Source organism: Egretta garzetta, unplaced genomic scaffold, assembly GCF_000687185.1.
Source record: "Egretta garzetta isolate BGI_Z169 unplaced genomic scaffold, ASM68718v1 scaffold197, whole genome shotgun sequence".
In the NCBI taxonomy this organism is placed as follows: Eukaryota; Metazoa; Chordata; class Aves; order Pelecaniformes; family Ardeidae; genus Egretta; species Egretta garzetta.
In genome coordinates, this window is record NW_009260274.1 from 310,974 (window position 1) to 330,500 (window position 19,527).

Here is a 19,527-nt window from a genome sequence, read left to right on the forward strand (position 1 = left end):
TGGCTCATGGTCAGCTTGTCATCCACCAGGACTCCCAGGTCCCTCTCGGCAGAGCTGCTTTCCAGCAGGTCAGCCCCCAGCCTGTACTGGTGCATGTAGTTTGACCTCCCCAGGTGCAGCACTCGACACTTGCCTTTGCTGAACTTCATCAGGTTCTTCTCCGCCCAACTCTCCAGCCTGTCCAGGTCCCGCTGAATGGCAGCGCAGCCTTCCGGCGTATCAGCCACTCCTCCCAGTTTTGTGTCATCAGCGAACTTGCTGAGGGTACGCTCTGTCTCCTCGTCCAGGTCATTGATGAATAAGTTGAACAAGACTGGGCCGAGTACTGAGCCCTGGGGAACTCTACTAACTACCAGCCTCCAACTGGACTCTGCCCCACTGATCAGAACCCTCTGAGCCCTGCCATTCAGCCAGTTCTCGATCCACCTCACTGTCCACTCATCCAACCCACACTTCTTGAGCTATGGGAGACAGTATCAGTTATGGGAGACTTGTCTACATGTTCAAAACTTTGAATATTTTTGATATGGTATTCATAGCAAAAATCTTTGAACAGGTCTTCTACTTCCTAACAAGCTTTTAAATAACTTCCATGAGTCTTCCTTGATAGGTCCTGTTAAAGTACAGTATGTGCATTAATTTTCTACGTTGTAGATTAAGAAGAGTAAAAATACTACCTTTAAGTTGCTCTTGAGAAAGTTTTATGCTGTACCGTTAGACTGCTGTATCACACGTACCAATTGATTACTTTTTCTGAAAAGCTTGTTTAAAAAAAACAAACCCAAAACCTAGAATAAATGTGAGAAATGTTTCTAACCTAGTAGTTATCCAGGTTTGACATCGTTTATTCATTCTATACCAAGACATTGTAACATGATTGTATTGAATCCTGAATGAAACTGTTTGCGTGACCTAACTGTAGAATGACAGTCCCATGCTGTTTCCGTACACTGTAGTGTGAAGGCTATTTCTGCCTCAAAGAAATGCTTCCAGTACTAATGCCTTACTCCAAGTAACATGAATGGTGAAATAGTTCATTTCTCCCAATGTTGGTTTGAATTGCCCATTTCTGTCTAGATGTAATTAGAAGTTGCTGGTTTTAATAATTAAACTAGCAATAAAAAGGGAAAATGGCAAGTCTGTCTAGAAGTATTCAGCAAACAGCGACAACCAGATCTTCATCATTCTGATTCTTAGGATGAGTTTTCTTTCTGTCTTGCTTTGGTATGAATCGCATGTTAAAATGGGCCCCCTTTTCCTAAAAATATAGAGTATTATCTTGCTGTGTCTTTGTTTGCTTACCTCATCTTGGAATTTCTGAGCCGCTTGACAAGGAGCTTTCTCCCTGAAAAAAAGAGAAACTAAGCAGACATGTATTTCATGCCTAGAAAAAACCTGTAATATTCTTAACATAGAAACTTTCACACCTATTTGGCAAACTCCTGCAGTAAAGTTAAAGGAGCTTGATAACAGTGTTCTCTGTAGGTACTAATACATTGTATGTGGATACAAACTTTCCCACCTACTTCACCTACGCACAGGTACACACGTACCAAAAAAAAAAAAAAAATAAAAAAAATCCAGAGACACCTCCAGAACACTCCAGCACCTGAGGTTTTGTAACATTCTAACAATCCTGACAAAAATGCATTTGGCTAGTGGTAGGCATACGGTGGATTCAGAGATGATTTTGGCAGGAAGAGGGGCTGCAAAATGAATAGCTATTCCTTGGGTAGCAGTAAGATGTTTAAAAAACAAGTGGGCAAGCAGTCCAAGTAAGGCCCCAATTTGATGCTCGGGTGGTGGAGGTCTTTGAGGTGTACTCACAAGCAGTGATTAGGAGCAGAAAAATAACTATTTCTCAGTCTCTGTATGTTGATGGAATTTAAGGTAGGAAATGTTAAAATATGTGCCTCTTGCAGGGATTGTAGAGAAAAGTTGCAGAGAGATCAGGAAAAAATCTGGAAAAAATATTTGGAGGACTGAACAAAATGGATTGTTCTATAGGGGCTTTTGAAGAACTCAACTGTGTGGAAGTCAAACTAAATTTAGAAATTGGGCTTTAAATTTGAATAGACATAAAGCTAAATTAGAATATCTAATGGTTTTCTTTCTCCTTAGATTTAATTAAGAACTGTCACTCCTGTATTTTGGTAGGATTCTGTCAGTGAAATCAGTGTTTGTGTTTCCTGATCTGACAGAACAGGAAAAGGATGTGGAACACTCTGTAGAGGGTGAAAAAAAGACACAAAGATTTCTCAATCTTTACCACTCAGAGCTCAGCCTAGACTGTACAGGATATTTGACCAGATTATTAAAGCTACATTATTCCAATCAGTTCCTTAGCACATTGATTTGTTTTTGTAAGTTCTTGTAAAAATGAACAGTTTCCCTCCCTCTATTTCTCTTCATGAAGTGCAGTTTCTCAATCAGTATTATTGATTCTCCAAGAACATGGTGAAATGCAGTATCATTCTGTTTACACTTAACATCTATTTGTGTTATGCAGCTACTTTACTAGACTGGAAAAAAGCATGCAGGAGGAGAATGCTGCAGATGCTTCCAGTGGTTTTTCTTCTCTAGCTAACAGCTATTTTTCTATAGATAAAGTCAACCAGTTCTGGATGCTTAGTCCAATTTTAAGAGCCTGTAATCAAGTTAAATGAATATGTTATGGTTATACTTTAAAATATTAGATTGTTATTTCTAATAGCTGTTTTCTTAGATACCAGTTGAGCTTATTTATAAGTCAGTTCTAGAAAAAAAAAATTTCTTTATTTTGATGTCGTAACTTCTCTTGAAAGAGAAATACAGAGTGTCCTTATACATAAGATAGTAGTCTGTAGTTCTTGTTGGAACACTTTCCCAGATTTTTTCCAGTAGCTTGGCAGTCATATGTTCAAGCAATTGGATAATCAGCAAAATAAAAGCATCTGACTTTTTAATGGTGTGAGAAATGAAACTGAGTTGCATGAGTGTGTGACGAAGTGATTTAATAGATGTCTGAATCTAGATCGTGGTGGTTTGAAGCTTCTGGGGAAGCTTATCTAACTCACTTTATGGCCCCAGTTGTTGACCTTTATGAAATATTTGAGTCTCTTAAGTGACTGTCCTTGGGTTCTGGATTGATACCCATATAGGACAATGCATGATTCCTTTGAGGAAAAGTTTACAGTAACTTTCACCTAACCCGTCTTACCAAAATTCTCACCACGCTAAGTTTAAGAATATTTGAGGGAGCAAGGAAGAGCTTCAGGCTGGAAGATGATTAAGGTTTTGGCATCTCTGCTGGACTCCATTACAAATCACTGCTTACTAGCAGCTGAGGTGAAATTCTGTTAAAATAAGACTTGCCCACTGGGAGGTTGGAATTTTAGTTCACTAGTTGATCCGTGCTGGCTGCTGAATGTCCAGTGAACGAGCAGTTGTTTCAATGCTGTCAGTATGTCACCTGCAGTAGTTTCAGTGTGCCATTGGCCTGTAGTGAAAGGAACGGATTTTTGTAATGATGTAATTAGAATTTAAGTGCAGTGGGTAAAGTTCTGTACTGCTGTAAAAGGCATATTGCAGTTTACTTAAGCACTTCTTGAGTTGATGCTATTTAAACCTCTGGATCTGTATATTGAAACTAGTACAGTAAGGCCCAAGTGTGCACTTAAACTTTCCTTTGAGGGCTGTACTGGCTGATGCAGAGCAAAAGCTTGCAACAGGTTTAGCTTCTGTTCAGCTTCTATTAAAGTCTTTGTACCTTGATTCATTTCCTGACATAGTAGTTTCTGTATGTACCGGATGCATAGCTTGTGCGCTGTGTGATGTTACAGAAGAATGCTGGTATTGACTAAGCTACTTGAAACATGCCTAAGAACACGTTCTTACATACTAAGATATTGGCATGCATGTGGCCACATCTAGAGCAAAGAAAACAGTGAGTCTTATAAATGGAAAAAAAAGATACCTTTTAAAAAAGCTGTACTTGAAAAGTAGTATTATAAATTAAATATATGGGGAAAGCTATTCTACATAAATTTTGCATTTCTTAGACCTGAAAAGGGGTGTTGGATGAAGATCTGAAGAATCTAATTTCTCATAATTTGGGGTTGAAAGAATGTAAACCAATATCCCGTGTATTTGAACAACTGATTTTTTTTTTTTTTTTTCCCCATCCACCATTAGCACTCTGGTTTGTTGGAATTGTCTTTGTCTCTACTCAGAATGTTTGTACCTCAAGTCTTGTTCTGCCTTTGAGTATTGTTCCTGTTGGATATGGCAAACCTGAATTCTGTTGCCCAACCGATAATCTGGTACTTCACAATATGGTGTTCAGAATACTCTGTGTAACTCAGTAATCTTATAACGCCGTTTTATAATTCATAGCACCTTATGCTAATCAAATGTTCTGTGCTCTGATCAGAGGAGAGTTAACACCAGCATTTGCTGGTGCTTTTACGTGGGACTGTCATTAGTCTTCCTGGTCTTCACAAAGACTGCAGTTCGATAAAATTTGTGCCTTCATACTAATCTCTTGCCCTCACACCTAACTTTCCCCATTTGCTATTAGTGCATTTATGTGGCAGTGCAGCGAACTGGCTGACAAACTGTTGTGGCTGTAAATGGCTTTCTGGCATTTGGCCGTTCATGTTTCGGAATGACAACATTCCCTAGCCCTCTTCACCTTTTGGTCATATAGGTTGGGGAAGGAGGTTGGAGAGGGATAAAGATGCTTTTTTCAGTGGCTGTGCTGGCTTAGTGTGTTTAAACATCAGTCTAATTTAGAAGATTGTGTTCTTATTACTCTGTAAAATGTTAGGTTAACAGAGGGTTAATATTCGTTAATGCTCCATCCAGTAGGTCAAATGGCCCCAGTTTTATCTAGCAAATTAATGTCTTTTTTCCGAAAAGACTTACTTAAGTACGATCAATGTACATTTTTATGGTTTTTTATCCCAATTTAAAAAAAAGAAAAAACAACAACCAAACAAAAAAACCTTCTCTCCATATACATTCCTGATATACAACTCAGATTTCACCCTATTGATTTTGGATCTGTATTATGAAAAGAGTTTTTAATGAAGGTGTACTCTTGCCCTTTCACAAGTTACAGAGTATTTTTAAATAGCCACCCACCTTATTCTTTAAATAACTAAAATTTGGCATTTTATTAAAAAGGCGGCTGATGCAGCATTTTAGTTTTGCAGAGATTACTCTAGGAACCTTACAGCACTCAGCATGTCCACCTTCCCTATACTGTGGGCATCAAGCCTGTTGTTCAGGATAAAAGTGTTTGTCAGGGCCACAAAAAGGCAGGATTAAAAACTTTTCGTTGTTTATTTTGTATTGACCAGCTCTGTCATCCTTGCATTTGACAAATGGAGGAAGAAATCTGTCAAATGTTATTAGCATACTTTTTTTTTGCTTGGCTTGTATGTGTGGCTGAGTGCACTGCTGACAGTTGTCCAATTTATTACTTTGTTAAGGTCTTTTTTTCCTTATACAAATTTCTTCAGAATATCACATGAAGCATACTAGTGTTTGAGTGGTAAAAATTATTAAAAATAATTAAAAAAAAAAAATAGGGACAAGTGTTAGAAATTCTCCAGAATACTGTGTAATAGGTTTCAGGGTTTTGGTCATATTTTTCTTTCCGTGTTGGCTTGTGTCTGTCTCCTTCCTCCTCTATTTTGTGTAATTTGAAGCATGTTTTCTTTGTCACTGCTACTTAATTATTGCTATTACCACTGCCTCTGCTCTTCCACATTCTAAAAAAACTGAAGGGCTAATCATGTTGTGCTCTCTTTTCATTTGGCCTTCAGGAGATAAGCAGGCAGCATATGTATTTTCAGTTCTGCTCAGCACTGGCAACAGCCTTACACTAGACTGTGAAGATGTTAGTGAATATAGGATCTTATTTAGCAGATGTGGTAAAGTTCAGCTGTCTCAATTCTATGTATGCTTATTTTGGGTTTGGGTTTTTTGTTTTCTTGTTGGTCAAGCTAGATTTCAGTTATGTGTGAGAAGTTTTTTGAGTATCCTCTGCTGTGCTCAGAAAGAAGCAAAATCATCTTCTTAATCCAGACTTCTGAATGCCTTTTTTCTCCAAGCATCTAATCTTCAAGGATGAGATTTTATCATATGACTTGAAATTTTTTCATATACATTACATTTAAGCTTTACCTCATGCATTCCTTCCCATCCCCCAAAGTGTACTTCTGAAATTCTTTCTCATGTTTGTGTAACCTGCTTCTTTATTACATCATTTAGGAAATGTACTTATTTACTGAACTCATTGACTTCTAGAATTGGACTGAAGCAGAACTCCTCATCTCGCCCAACCCACCCAGCAAACCTGGATGGATTTTTTTCTGTAAAATTAAGTCAAAGTTGATGAAGTCTCTGAATGATGTATGTGCAATTTTGGTGAGTCTTTGTTATAACCAACTAATAATAGATACAAGATGAACTAGAACCTTTCTGTTGGATCACTCACCACCTAATTATCAAAACAGATAATTTCAGGCAAGGATTGCATGCCTTCAGAAGGCCAGTTGATCTTGCATCTTTACCTCTTTCACATCAATACCTCTTTCACACAGATCCTCTTTCTTGTCTTTTTTCTGATGTGGCTTTTTCAAATGACCTCAAGCAACTGTCTGTAATGATTGAGGCCATTTTTACTGAAGGTCTGACTCTCTGCCCATGTTGCACAAGCTTTGAATCTACAGAAAATGAAAATAGCACATTGAAGAGGTGAGCGATTGCTGAGTGTCCTGTAGTTTGTCTGGATCTGCAGACTTTTCTTCCCTGGGGTTTATTTACACCAGAATTGACTTCTGTATTTTTGCTAATATATTCAATATGTTATTACAATAACATATTAGGCTTGATTATTCTGAATGTTTGTATAGGAATTTCTTAGAAGGCTGTTGTTATACCCCCCGAAAAAAAAGCCAACCAGGATAAACAAATGAAAATATTATGGAGAAAATGTAAGTTTGCTACTTTAACAGACCACTGAGACAATTTAGAACTTAGGAAAGCTGAACAGAACAAGGCATCAAATAAATCTGAATTTAGACAACTTTTTGAATACTGTCTTCTGAAATTTTTGGTAAATCCATGCTAACTATTGTCTTTTCCTAATTAAGATGCTTTTTTTGTAAGCTGGCTTTTTTGAGTCCCTCTTTCAACTCTCATTGCATACAGATTTTAGGTGTCTAATATGGCACTGTGAATGTTGTAGCAGCTAGATACTTAGAGCCCTGAAGCAGTAGTTGGGGTTACTTTTTATTTTTTAAACTAAAGGAAGGAAAAATCATTCCAATTCTAAAGCATCTTACAGGATGATAGGTAGAGGAAGATCTGGTGATAGCGATGGTGAAGTTCTTACGGAGTCATTAAAATTAACTGGTTGGGTACTGCTCTCTAATGTAAAGCAGACTTGATTATGAAGAGCAGGAACAATGCAGTTAATGGGAGAGGTATTTTCTAAGGTTTGGAAAATAAATGAAAGCCACTCAAAAGTCATATGCCAAAATAAGTGTATGCAGTAATAATTTTGGATTGAGATAGGTACTATAAGAGCATAGAGATTATTTCCAAAGCATTCTTCAGACTTAAACATCAAGTCATGTGTTGAGTCCAAACTCAGCGTTAAAACAGCAGCCTAAGTTGGAGTAAAGCCTGGAAGCTATTGAGCGATACAAAGCTGTAGAAAGAAATATCATATCCCTCTGAAATAGAGAGGGAAATGTTGTTGAATAAATACATTCTTTCTTTTGTCAGGCTATTAGCACGAACAGTTCTCTTTAAGACCAGACCTAATGAACTCGAGTGACTGACTACTGTTGGGGTTTGTTTTTTCCCTGCCTCTAATTAGAGATACTGTTATCCTCTGCATGCATGTGGCTCAAATACAGGTTTATCTACTTTCTGCAGTGGAACAGAGGTGTAAGCCAGTAAGCTAAGATATGATACAGTGGTAGGGTAGTCTGTGTTGGATCCTTGTGGTTGTAGCTTACAAACCAAATGGACTGCTCTGGATGTTGAAATGTGCTTAAGATAATGCCTTAAATAGTTATCTGCAGGTTATCTGTCAAATCCTGGCTGTTACAAAGATAAATCAATGTAGCCCAGTGATATAGAGTCTAAAAGAGAAAGGCTTTTTGTACCAACTTATCTTTTAAAGATGTGTTTGCCAGCACATTTCCCCAGTGAGTAGAAAGGAATTAGTATTTTCATAATATTACAAAATCTGTTCCTCTGCCTTTTTTTCTCTTCATTAGCTATGACTAAACAGTAAAGAAATCCATTCAGCTGTGGTAGTGTCAGTATAGTGGTCTCTCTTTTCCTCTCTGCTAGTACTACAGTACTGTTTCAAGACCATTTAAATTCTGCTCAGAGCTGTAAGTGATCTTTTTGGCAGCCTTATATGCATTTACATTATCTGCTGGATTGTAATAACTTTCAAAAAGATTGTCTGAATGCTTTTTTTTTTTTTGTACATATTTATAGATGAGTATTCATGTCTTAGAGTTGTGGGTTGTTATTACGTCTTGTGCCTTTACCTAGCTAGCATGAACTTGGTTCTGGGAAGATATTTCCTGATGCAAGCTGGGTGAATGGATGCTGAACATGTTCTGGAGGTCCAGAAGAAAATCAGCAAGTAGAAATAATTGTACTGGGCTTGCACTTTTGATACCAAGTGTCTTCTAAGAGCTCTTCACCTAATTAAATATTAGGTAGAGTGTATGGTATACTGCAACCAAATGTCACCCTTGCTACTAATGGAAGCTGCTTTTGAGGCAAGCCTTCTATCACTGTGTTTCTCCTGAGAAGTCTCCTAATTTTCCCGTTAGCTCAAAATACAGTTTTTCACTGTCACCATTCTAGAGATGGACAATAATGCCTATCGAATTTCCTTTCTGATTTCAGAAACCATTTAGGTTTAGGGTGCTAAAAAGGTTTGCAGTAACACATGCCCTGCTGTAGTTGTTGGCTAGAGTTTAGGATGCAGCTACAGTGGAAAGATGTTACCTAGATTATAGCCTTAGCAGCTGATTTTCAGCTGTTAATGGCACCACTTACTATAACTAGAGATATTTTTAGAGCCTTTTTTTTTTTTTTTATGTTGGGGGGAAGGAGGAAGGAAGCCTTGATGCTTACGTTTATATTGCTTATAATGCATTTATCCTGTTGAAACACTAGAGAACTAACTGGATAACTAAGCTAATGTGTTTGAATGGAAGTGTGATTTAGCTGCCTTAGAAATCTCGTCCCTGTGATTCAGATAATATTTGACAAATATATGGATACTTTGTTGTACATGTGTGGTGTTTTCAAATCATATTAATCTCTGTAGTGTGTGAAGGAGCTTTTAGTTGTACACTGCAAAATTTTCTGCTAAAGGGACCTGTTTTTCTTTTCTCCTCTTCCATCCACACAACTATGAATAACATCTAGGCTGGTTTCTAGTGCAGTGGCAAAGAGATTTGCTAATGTTGTTTTATGTGCCCTTTTAGAGGATGCATACTGAAGTGGATCCATTTCTGGATCTCATTTGATGACAATGCTTTAGTTTGTACTAAAGTTTTCTAAGAAACTGACTTGTGTTCCCAGCACTGGAGGGAGTAAGGCTCAGTGTGCATGCTTGAGAACATGCCAAAGAGCATGCATAGTGGAATTCCAGGGTTCCAGGACTGATGAAAATATAAGAAGAGGGTAACAGGTATTAAACATAGCTACATAGTTTTAGATTATACAAACCTTGCACAGTTAAGCCAAGTGCAAAATTTCCTGACCAGATTTGTCTTTTTATTGATTTGAAAAGATGGAGAGAGACAGAATTACTTAAACTGAGAAAGTTTAGAAGACTGTGGTAGGCAGGTGAGGAAAATAGCCCTCTGATTTGCTTCAGACTGAAAAACATAAGATTAATTCCATGGCAAGGCAAATATAATCTCATTTTATAGTTATATAACACTGTTTAAAGTGGGTCATCAGTGTTGGGGAAAAACATGCCTTCATTTTCTAGTGTGTGGTTGGTTTGGTTTTTTTTTTTTTTTAACACACCACATAAGGATTTTTTCTCCTCCCCTTCTCACACTAGAAGGAACACTTTTCTCCAGGGACAAAGATAGGATGAAGCTAAATATATTACTTGTCTACTTTATTCTCCATCATGTTGCTTCAGTGGTAATCACTGATTTGAGATTTACCTTCAGAGATTCTGCCTGACATATGGTGACGTGCATAATGAATATATGCAAACATATAGCAATTTAAAATTCATTCTTTATTGCACTTTGGTTTTAGTTTACAAATTGCTCTAACAATTAAAGGGATCTTGTAAGCATTAATCTATGCACTTAGGGGAAATTTCACCTTAATTCTTTTATTATGTGTGTGAGATGGAGAAAAAAACACTTAAGACCTTGCATGAGAGTTGGGGTTCTTTTGTTTTCTGGTTTCAAATGATATACAGGAACGTTAAGTTTCTCCTCTTTGAAAATACCACCCTTTTCAGGGAAGGAGAGGAAGTTGTAAGAGTTTGAGGGCTATGGCCTGTGTGACTTAGTTATGGGTTTGGTTGGTGTTCTTTTTTGTTGTTGTTGTTCTTTCCTGAAGCACCAGCTGGAAGAATCTGAAGAAGGCCAGACTGAGGAAAGAGGAGAATGATTGCATGCTTCGGTAAGAGAAGGAGTCCTGAGAGATAACAGCTACAGAGAGGTTTTTAAGTAGAAAGGGAATGGCTTCTTCAGCAGCCCTTTAGAGCTGAGACACAAAGGAAAGTGCACCTATGTGTCCTGTAAACATCCAAAAATGTAGACATCAAACTATTTTTTTTATACTCTGTTTTGAGTAATTGGGGAAAGGACTGAAATGTTCATCCCATTCATAATGGGAACCATGCAATGATGAGGAAAAAGTACATACTGCTGTAAAGAATGTTCATACTGTAGCTCTTCATTTGATGCTCCTGACTGTCAGAATTGGCGTAATTGGTTGCCAGCAATGGGAGTTGTGTCCAAAAAATCCAGCTTGCAACTTCTGATGATTGAGATAATTTACTTTGACTTTCCATTCAGCAGCTAAATCCTGTTAATCTAGCTTCTAGTTCATCCTGTAGTTAAGTTCTTTATAGGAGTTGACAGTAAAATTTTTCAGTTCATGCTGAAAACTGCATGTTGGCAAATAAACAGGTAACCATTATAATAAACATCAAATGAGCATCCACTCAAGCTTTATGCGGAGCCTTTGATCAAGTATTTGATAGTAAGTCACAGTGTCAGTATGCTGAACCAGAAGAGGACAACAGAACGATGGTAGAAAAGATTCCTGCCGTCTTGATGGAAAGGCCAGTTTATACTGTCTGAACTATGCTAATCAAAATAACCAGACCAGCTTTGTAGTTAAAATAGCAAATTACTTCTTGCCCAACTTATTTTGACTGAAATGTCTAGGGAACACTCAGTTTAAGTCTGTGGGCAGATGTGAGGAGGCAATGACTTCTGGTTGGAGAAGACAGCTGGCACAGATGGATCCAGAATAGCTCATGTCTTCCTGGCCTCTGCCTGTCACGTTCAGAAATTTAAGCCGTGCATACCGAATCACGTGTTGTTTGTGGTTTACACTTATTGAATCACAGAACCGTTTTCCCCTTCATTCTCTCCACTATTTCAGTTTCACTGCAGTGGCTTCTGTTACCAAAAATGGCTGCTGGTAAGCACAACCGATTTTTTTGTTTTCTAAATTATTATTCTTCATGATTAGGAAGAGACTAAAAATTTGCTCATACTATATCGGGAAGCACTACTGGGAAGTAAGAACAAAAGACAAAGCTTTGAATGAATTACAAGCACTAATGGTTCCTTAATACTAGCTGTGCTGCAGGATATTGGGGAGCGTGGAGAAAAGGAAAAGAAGGGATAAAAACACACACTAATTTGAGTTTAGGAACGTCAGGTCCTTCCATAGTCAATACAGAGGACAAAGCTTTGAATCACTCCCTGAAAGGGGAATGAAAGGTAAACTAAACAGCTCTTTGCTACCAAAAGATACCATTTCTCATTTTCGTTTTCACTAACCCCGATACGCACCTGCCCCATCTGTTAGACAGCTTGGTTTGCAAACCAAGCGGAAAACCAATGTCAGGAAAAGGCTTCTTTTGGTTTTGCGATCTGAATCAGCTCATCGAGGGAACTGTTGATCTGACACGTCTAGCACAAGGCCGGTGTGAGAGTGCGTGCCTTGGAGCAGTAGGATGAGAAGTGTGGGGTGAGATTAGCCTGTTCCCCAACAGTTCTGGGGCTTGCAACTTCCCCTTGTGCAGTAGTGGCCACAGTGGCTGCTGTTGTCATCTCTGAAGGTTACCTTTCCCGTCCCCTTCTTTCACCCCATGTAATCTTGATTTTTATCTGAAAACAGGAGATACGGTAGTGTTGGTAAATCTTTATACCTTATTAGGTATCTTTATACTTTATTGGGTGTAAAGTCAGTAACTAAATGGTGGGAGGGTTTCTGTGGCAAAAAAAGGCTAATTTTTAACTTCTCAGTTGTTTCAGTAGTCACTGCTATCGGCTCCACTGATGCTGCAGAATTTTTTTATAAGCAATACCTCAAAAGTAAGGAGTATCCAGAATTTTTGCTTTAAGGCTATGCTCAAGAAGGAACGCACTTAAAATATACTGCTGAGTGAGAGTGTCCTGCCACACCTGTAGCAGTGTCAGAGTTCAATGCCAAGCCTAGTGAATCTTCCTTTCACTTCTGTCACATCTGGGTTCTTTGCATTTTGGCAAGCAGTCAAAAAACGATTTAGTCCTTTACAGGAATTAAGCATTGAGCTCAGACATCGTAACTCAAAAGACTGTGGCCAGTGTATGGCGTGAAATTAATCAAAAGGAAAGAAAATTAATGACCTGCTGTGGTGCCATCCATCAGGATATCGCTCAGCAGGTGTGAAATTAACTTGCCTTGACTGTGGATTAAATTTAACGGCATGACGTAAAACTGCAGAAACTGTTTCCGTTATTACTAGGGAGCAAGCAAGTGTTTTTAAAGATCCCAGCTTAATGAACTGCTTACGCCATACAGTGGATAGTCCTATGATGATCTACCAGCATGAGTTTAGATTATGTTCCCTAAGAAGATCAAGTATTACTGTATCAGTAAAAATTGTTAAAGGCAGGCCACAGAAATGCGGTTTTAATTTCTATAATTACTGTGCACCAGATGGTGGATGTATACTTTTTTCCCCAGCATAAGTACTTCGGCTCAGATACAAGCAGTTGTGATCTTTATTTACAATTCATCAGATTTTAACCTAGGTGATCAAAATTATTTTGTTATGGCCTATTATGATGACCTTCAAAGAAATACGTAGATAAAACCTCACTATTCTTTGTTTTAGTTACAAAAAAGCCTTCCCCCCCAGCCTTAATTATGAGTATGGCAAAACTACCCACTAATGTTAACTACCCACTAAACAGTAACTACCCACTAACTTTACTTTGGAATAGCTATCTAACATTAGATTATGTACTTAAAGCATTTGGTAAATCCTAGTTAATTTAAACATTGGTTCTGAAAGAGCATTACTACAAAGATGCAAAATACATTACAGGTTAATAACAGTTCAAGAGAAATGAGAGAAGGTGAAGCAAATCTGTTTTCCAATTTGAATCTAAAGATCTTGATATTCTCCCAACTATTTTCTTCTGTCTGGTCCTATTCCCTTATGTGTGTGCGTTCTTTCCTCTGTAGTTGCCCTGATTATTATTTTTTTAAATGGAGCATTTATCACAGTTGTGGATGTTCCCTTTGACTTCTGAGTTCTTAGTGGATTTTTGCCGAATATGCTTTGAACGTCCTCCTCTAAAATGTTCAGTCATCCCAGTCCTTTTTAGAACTCCTGATGGTTTTGCCCTTGGCAGAAAATAGTCATGTATGGTTTTTTTCATCTCCTTCTTCCCCCACCCTTAAATTCTGAATACACATTTCCAGGAGTAAAGAAAGTTGCATGTTTGTGATTAGGAGGAAGACTTAGTTATGACTTCCACAGTAGCTTTCTTTGAAATAGGGCTGGCACACATCCACTCATATGTTTTCAGGATATTGGCACATATTTGATTAGCTGGTCTTTGTAAGTTGACTCATTTGACCTCTTATTAAGGAGCATCCATGCTTTGTAAAAGCAGTCCTTTAAGTATTGCCGATCAGAAAGCTGTTAGAGTACTGAAGGTCTAATTAATGCTTCACAGTTGTGGTAACAAAGTTCTGCGGATTTTGTGTCAAACGAGAATTCTGACATTAGCATTAGTAAAATGGTTTTGATTCATAACAAATATGATGTAACTACTGGGAAATGTTAGGGTTGTTTTAGAGTTATCCCACTCAGTTGCTCTGTCACTGGCAGTACTTTCTTCAAGGGTAAACCCATAAGTAGTAGCTGTAGGATCACAGGACCTGTACTCTTCCGGAACTTTAATGAAAATCTCTGTGATCCTTTTGAAGAATACTAATTTGGGTAGAGCTGACAAGATATTTTAGAAGTTTCTTCTTTTTTTGAAGAGAAACATTACTCTTGTGGTACCCATTACCAAAATGAGGTAAGCAAGTCATGGAGGCCTAATGCTTTGTAACATTATAAGCATTAACAATGTGGGTCAAGCTTTTAACAGTGAACAAATGTTAGATGGTTACTAGAAGAGCCATATTTCAGCTGGACCTTTGGGCTGCTTTATTTTCCTGCATTAGAAAATGAATGTTTTGATATGAGCGTCTAAAGAAACTTGCTCTTGAGGCTTAGATTGTAACATGATGCTCTCGCTACCTTGCTTATATTGAAATCAACCCTGGGATACAGTGTTCAATTGCCTGCCCTGGGTTTTACATTACTGGGTTTATTTAATTGTATTCCTCTCTGTCTTTTGTTGATGGCTTTTATAGTTGCCTAAGCTTTTATGATTTATCTGTAGCCCCGGAGGAGGTGGGGAGAGAAGAGGAAAAGATGTAAGTTTAACTCTTTCTGTGGAAATTCTCCTCTAGTTTTTGAACATGAGTGAAAAGCCAAGCAGGAGAGCTCTGGCAGCAAGGAAATGTAACTGTCCTGGAAAACCTTTTTGTCAGTCCATTTTGTTAGGAAGAAGGCCTCGCACTTCTGTTTTCCATGACAGGCTATGTAAGTTGGGTCACACAGAGCTTCATTGCACCTTGCATTCACACTCAGTTTGTGTTGGCTGTTTTTGTTTGCTTTATCCTCTCATATCTATAATATCCTATCACGAGGGAGCTTGAAGCTAATTCTAGTGTCTTCATAGCAGTGTTTGTTTGGTTTTTATGCAGCACTACTAGATCGTGATATGAAGAGAAGTCAGATTTCTCTACATTGCCTGTAACAAGAATATGCAAAATTGGTTTGTCGGCATGCTCAGAGTTAAGCGGTGTGATATTATATGCCTGTGAGTTTGGGTTCCCAAGAAGATATTTGCATTTCTCTTGATCCAGAATGACTGAGGACTGCAGATTAGATTAGCAGAGATGGTTCAAGGGAGAAAAAAACAGAACAAAGTCAAACCTCCTGCTTGTTCACTGCAATTTGCACAACTGATATTGACCCAAGCAGAAGGAGAACTGTGTCTTCTGGTTGCACCCTGTGTTTGCAGAGCATTTGTTCATGTTCTAGGTTACGCTGACAATACTTTAGTTTCTGATGGGCTCAGAGCACATGAGGAAAGGGAGCTTGTGTCTGCTAGCAAAGATGAGGCAGTAGCCACCGGTTAAATCATTGGTTAGGGTTTTGGGATTTTTTTTGTTTGTTTTGGGTGTTTGTTGTGGTTCTTTGTGAGGAGTGAAGATTTTGCTTGGCTTTTCTCATGACATTTTCTGTATTTTCTGAAACTGCAGTCAATAAATGTCCCTTCCCAAAGGAATTGCCAGTCTATAGACTTGTGATTGTTTATTGTAACTCAGCCAGGGATAGACAGAAATTTGTTATATAACAAGTCAAAAATGATGATATTTAATAAGAGGTTTATTCTGCATGGCAAAAAATTAAAGTATTGTTTAATTAGCAGCCAAACCACTTATTTTGCCCTGTAGTGCATTATGTGTTAAGTAGGTTTATGCCACTGATTCGTGTAGCTCATTACAGCTCATAAATGTCACCGTAAAATTAGTCAAAATAAGAGTGTTAAACTGTCTTGCTGTCATTAGTTATCAAGTTGGCTTGGTTTTGGTGACAAGTTTGTAGATAAAGTGTGAATTTTATAGTTGAAGATGTCATAGGACTTGGATAGCATGCTGCTTCTCATTATGGAAAGAGACAGCCTATATCTAAAAGCTGTAGCTGAAACTTTTTTCTGGTCATAGCTACTACCTGCCTCTCCTCGTCAGCAGTGTCCGTCAATGTCCTGTACCAAGTTTAAAAGCAATAGGTGCAATGGTGATAATTGTCAGTAAGTCAGTGATGCCGCTTCTGGGAACACAGTACCAATGAGATGCTTTCTCTGAATCTTTGTGTTCTTTTGCCCAAGTGGCAGTCAGTCAAGATCTGGAGCATAACAGCATAAGCTGAAGTGGCCACTTCTGTAATAGTGCAGCTGATGATTTCCAGATGCAAATTACTGTAATATGCTCAAATACTTTATGTGTAGGTAAGATCCTGAAGTCTGCATCTCAGAAGGCTGTTGGCATTGTGAAAAGGAAACTAGGCTATAGTACAGAAAGTCATTTGCATCAATCATTTGACCAATTGATCAATCACTTGATATTTATCACTCAATAAGATTTTATCAATTGATAATATAATAAAAAGTCTCAGTACTTTACAGTAGCAGGTTGTAATAATAAGCAGATAATGTGTCTGTTGGTAAATGACACTGGAAGCTTTTGTACAGGGTGTCTGTTGTTGTAAATTCCAGTTAAGTGGAACTGAACTCTTTGAGGCTAAAACTTCACACTGATTTATTTTAACAGATTTGAGGTCCAACTCTGTTGATACAGACAGTAATGCCAGCTCCAACTGCCACAGCCCTACAGTTATCAATGATTTTTGCATGGTTTACGTCAATAAATTTCAAAGATTATATGCTGTTTATTATATTTTATATAGAGCAAATAAGATGTGGGAAGGTACAGGTATAGCAGGCCAGTGGCTGAGTCATATAGTACATCTCTCAAGTTCCAGTATGCAGCTCATCTGTGAGATGAGATTGTAGATGTGTGGAATTGAAATAGGAACAGCTTCTCTGGTTTTGTGGGTAGGGTATGTCAATCTGCTAGAAAGTAGGCACAGAATTTGGTCAAGAAAGAAACTCTATTGTCAGATTGCAGGGTCAAGTACTGCCACCTGATCTCAGATCATTTTAAGGAAACCCTAAAGCAGCTGGGTAGATAGCTTTTGTTTGTTTGCTTGACAGAGGTTACATTTACAGGCTGTCTTAAGTGACTGAAGATAAACTTTTTGATATGCCTTTTTAAAACTGTAACATTAAACTGGAATGTCACTTTCGGTTAGTCTCTGTTCATAGAAAGATCTCCTCTGGTTTTAATAATTTATGTGGAAACTATAAAAGATTTAAAGCATGACAGCTCTGAAATAAGATTGATGCCACTCTAGTGTGATCTGATTTGCATTCTGACCTAATTTCTTTTAGTTAGTGATTGGTATAGGACTTTGTGGGGTACATGAACTTACGACTTTTGGAGATTACCGGTTGATATTTTTAGGTTACCAGCTAATCCTGGTTAGGAATAGGATTTTCATCTGAAAACTGGCAGGTCCTTAAATTCTTCCTGTTTTGCTTTAGAATGACAACTGGAAAGTGTACAGAAAAAGCAAAGGATTGTTTGCTTATTGCAAACTGCCTTGTGCTGTGGCTCTCTTTGACATAATGATTTTCTGCGTGCATGGATTTAAAAAGTGCTATTTTTCTTTAATGCTTAAACAGAGGGTAAATTTTTCATTAAAGTTGTTAATTTTGCACACGCTCTAAAAGAGTTATGGAAAAGCATGGCGTACCTGTTGCCCCAAAAATGTTTGGAGCCTTTCCTTCTGGGTTTTCATGTTGCTGTGTAGCTGTTTGCATAGCAGGCCAGACTATAGATAAACTAACAAATACAAATTCACAGTTCCATTTGCTTAGTCAACAGCTGTGTTCCATATATAAACACTGTGTTCCAGATGTTTTCTCCTTGTTAGCATTTGCTTTCATGTGCTTGTAACGTATGGCAGAGAACCTAGTTCTTCAATTCCACACTTAGTGTGGGGTTGCCATCTGGTTTGTGTGTTAATTTGGAAGGTAAGCTTTTTGTCACCTGTTTCTACAGATTGAGTCCAAAATGCTTACCAGTCCTATGTATGAGGTCACCTTTGTGAATTTTTATTAAACTTCATAAAAAGTGTAAAGAAACAGAAAAATAAAGGCTATTGTAGCTTGAACGTCAGTGTGTTATATATGTAGGATTGTAGCTCCTATAGCTATTTCGTTTCCTTTTTGTTGCATGCCTTTTGATGGGAAGTGAAAGCAAGGTGAAGAAGCAAGAATTTGCACTAGTAGTGTAATATGTATGACTAATACTATGTTTTATTGAAAATACTGCTCGAACTGGTTTTGTTGCTGATGTGGCATGCTAATTTGAGTAGGTTTTGTCCTTCTAAGTGAAAGGGCATATATCGGACTGAGCTTGATGTAAATTTCTGTGGGGCCCCCCCTGCCCCAAGATTTACGGCCTCAAAAGAGCTCTCACAATACGTTCTTTGGATACTGAAACCTCTTCTATTGTTGTTACACAGAAGATTCCCATGACGGCTTGGTGAGGTCTCCGTCTCATTGGTAATGAGGGCTGAAGTGAAAGGGAGGGGAGTAGGAGGATGTTGCATTCGCATGGGCGATGTCATGCCTTACGTGACAGCCCTGCATCCTAGCACACACAGTTATAATCATGCTCTTGTCTCCTGAAAGCAGAAAAGGCTGCAGTTCTGTGGGCAGTGTTAACAGAGAAAGAGAGCAACTAACTCCCAAGAGTTCTCCCACGCAAGTCAAGACAAATTTTGCAGTTCTGCAGATCAGTGTGGTTTTTATCTTCCCCCCCCCCTTTTCCTTCCTGTTGCCTTCCACACCAACCCTTGAGAGTTATTTATGGTGCTTTCAGGGAAGAAACTGATTCAGCTACCGCTCATCAAACAGCTGTTGGGGTAGATGGAGCATTCTCTGTCACTGAGGCTTTCTGTGCTTCCTTCAGTCCTTCAGAACTGTCTTAACAACTGCCCGTGTCGTCTTCCTTCTCATCTTCCTCTTTCCTCTCCAGTTTCTGTATATCACTTGTGGGTTTTATTTGCTCCCACAATATAGAAATAAATAATATCAAATATTTGCAGACCTTGATTAATTTGTGAAAGTTTTCTAAATCTGAAAAAGCTGAAGCTGTAAAGATTTGGCAAACTTATTTAATTATCTGTATACAGCCCATCTGAATATTGTGTAAATCTCAGAGCTTCAGCTTTCTGCTCTTTATTTACCTGGTTTTGAAATG

The 19,527-nt window shown here is 38.2% G+C and overlaps 1 protein-coding gene across 2 annotated transcripts in view; it reads left to right on the forward strand.

Annotated features, from left to right (window-relative positions):
* MGAT5 (alpha-1,6-mannosylglycoprotein 6-beta-N-acetylglucosaminyltransferase) overlaps positions 1–19,527 on the forward strand; it is a 130,516-nt gene that overhangs the window by 2,468 nt on the left and 108,521 nt on the right. Inside the window, exon 1 of one of the 2 annotated variants that reach the window (XM_035897876.1) lies at positions 6,403–6,744. The exons of the other annotated variant lie outside the window; for it this stretch is intronic. The gene's annotated coding sequence lies outside the window, so the exon portion shown is untranslated. Of the gene's footprint in view, positions 1–6,402; positions 6,745–19,527 lie in introns of those variants that run through there. 2 annotated transcript variants of the gene reach the window in all.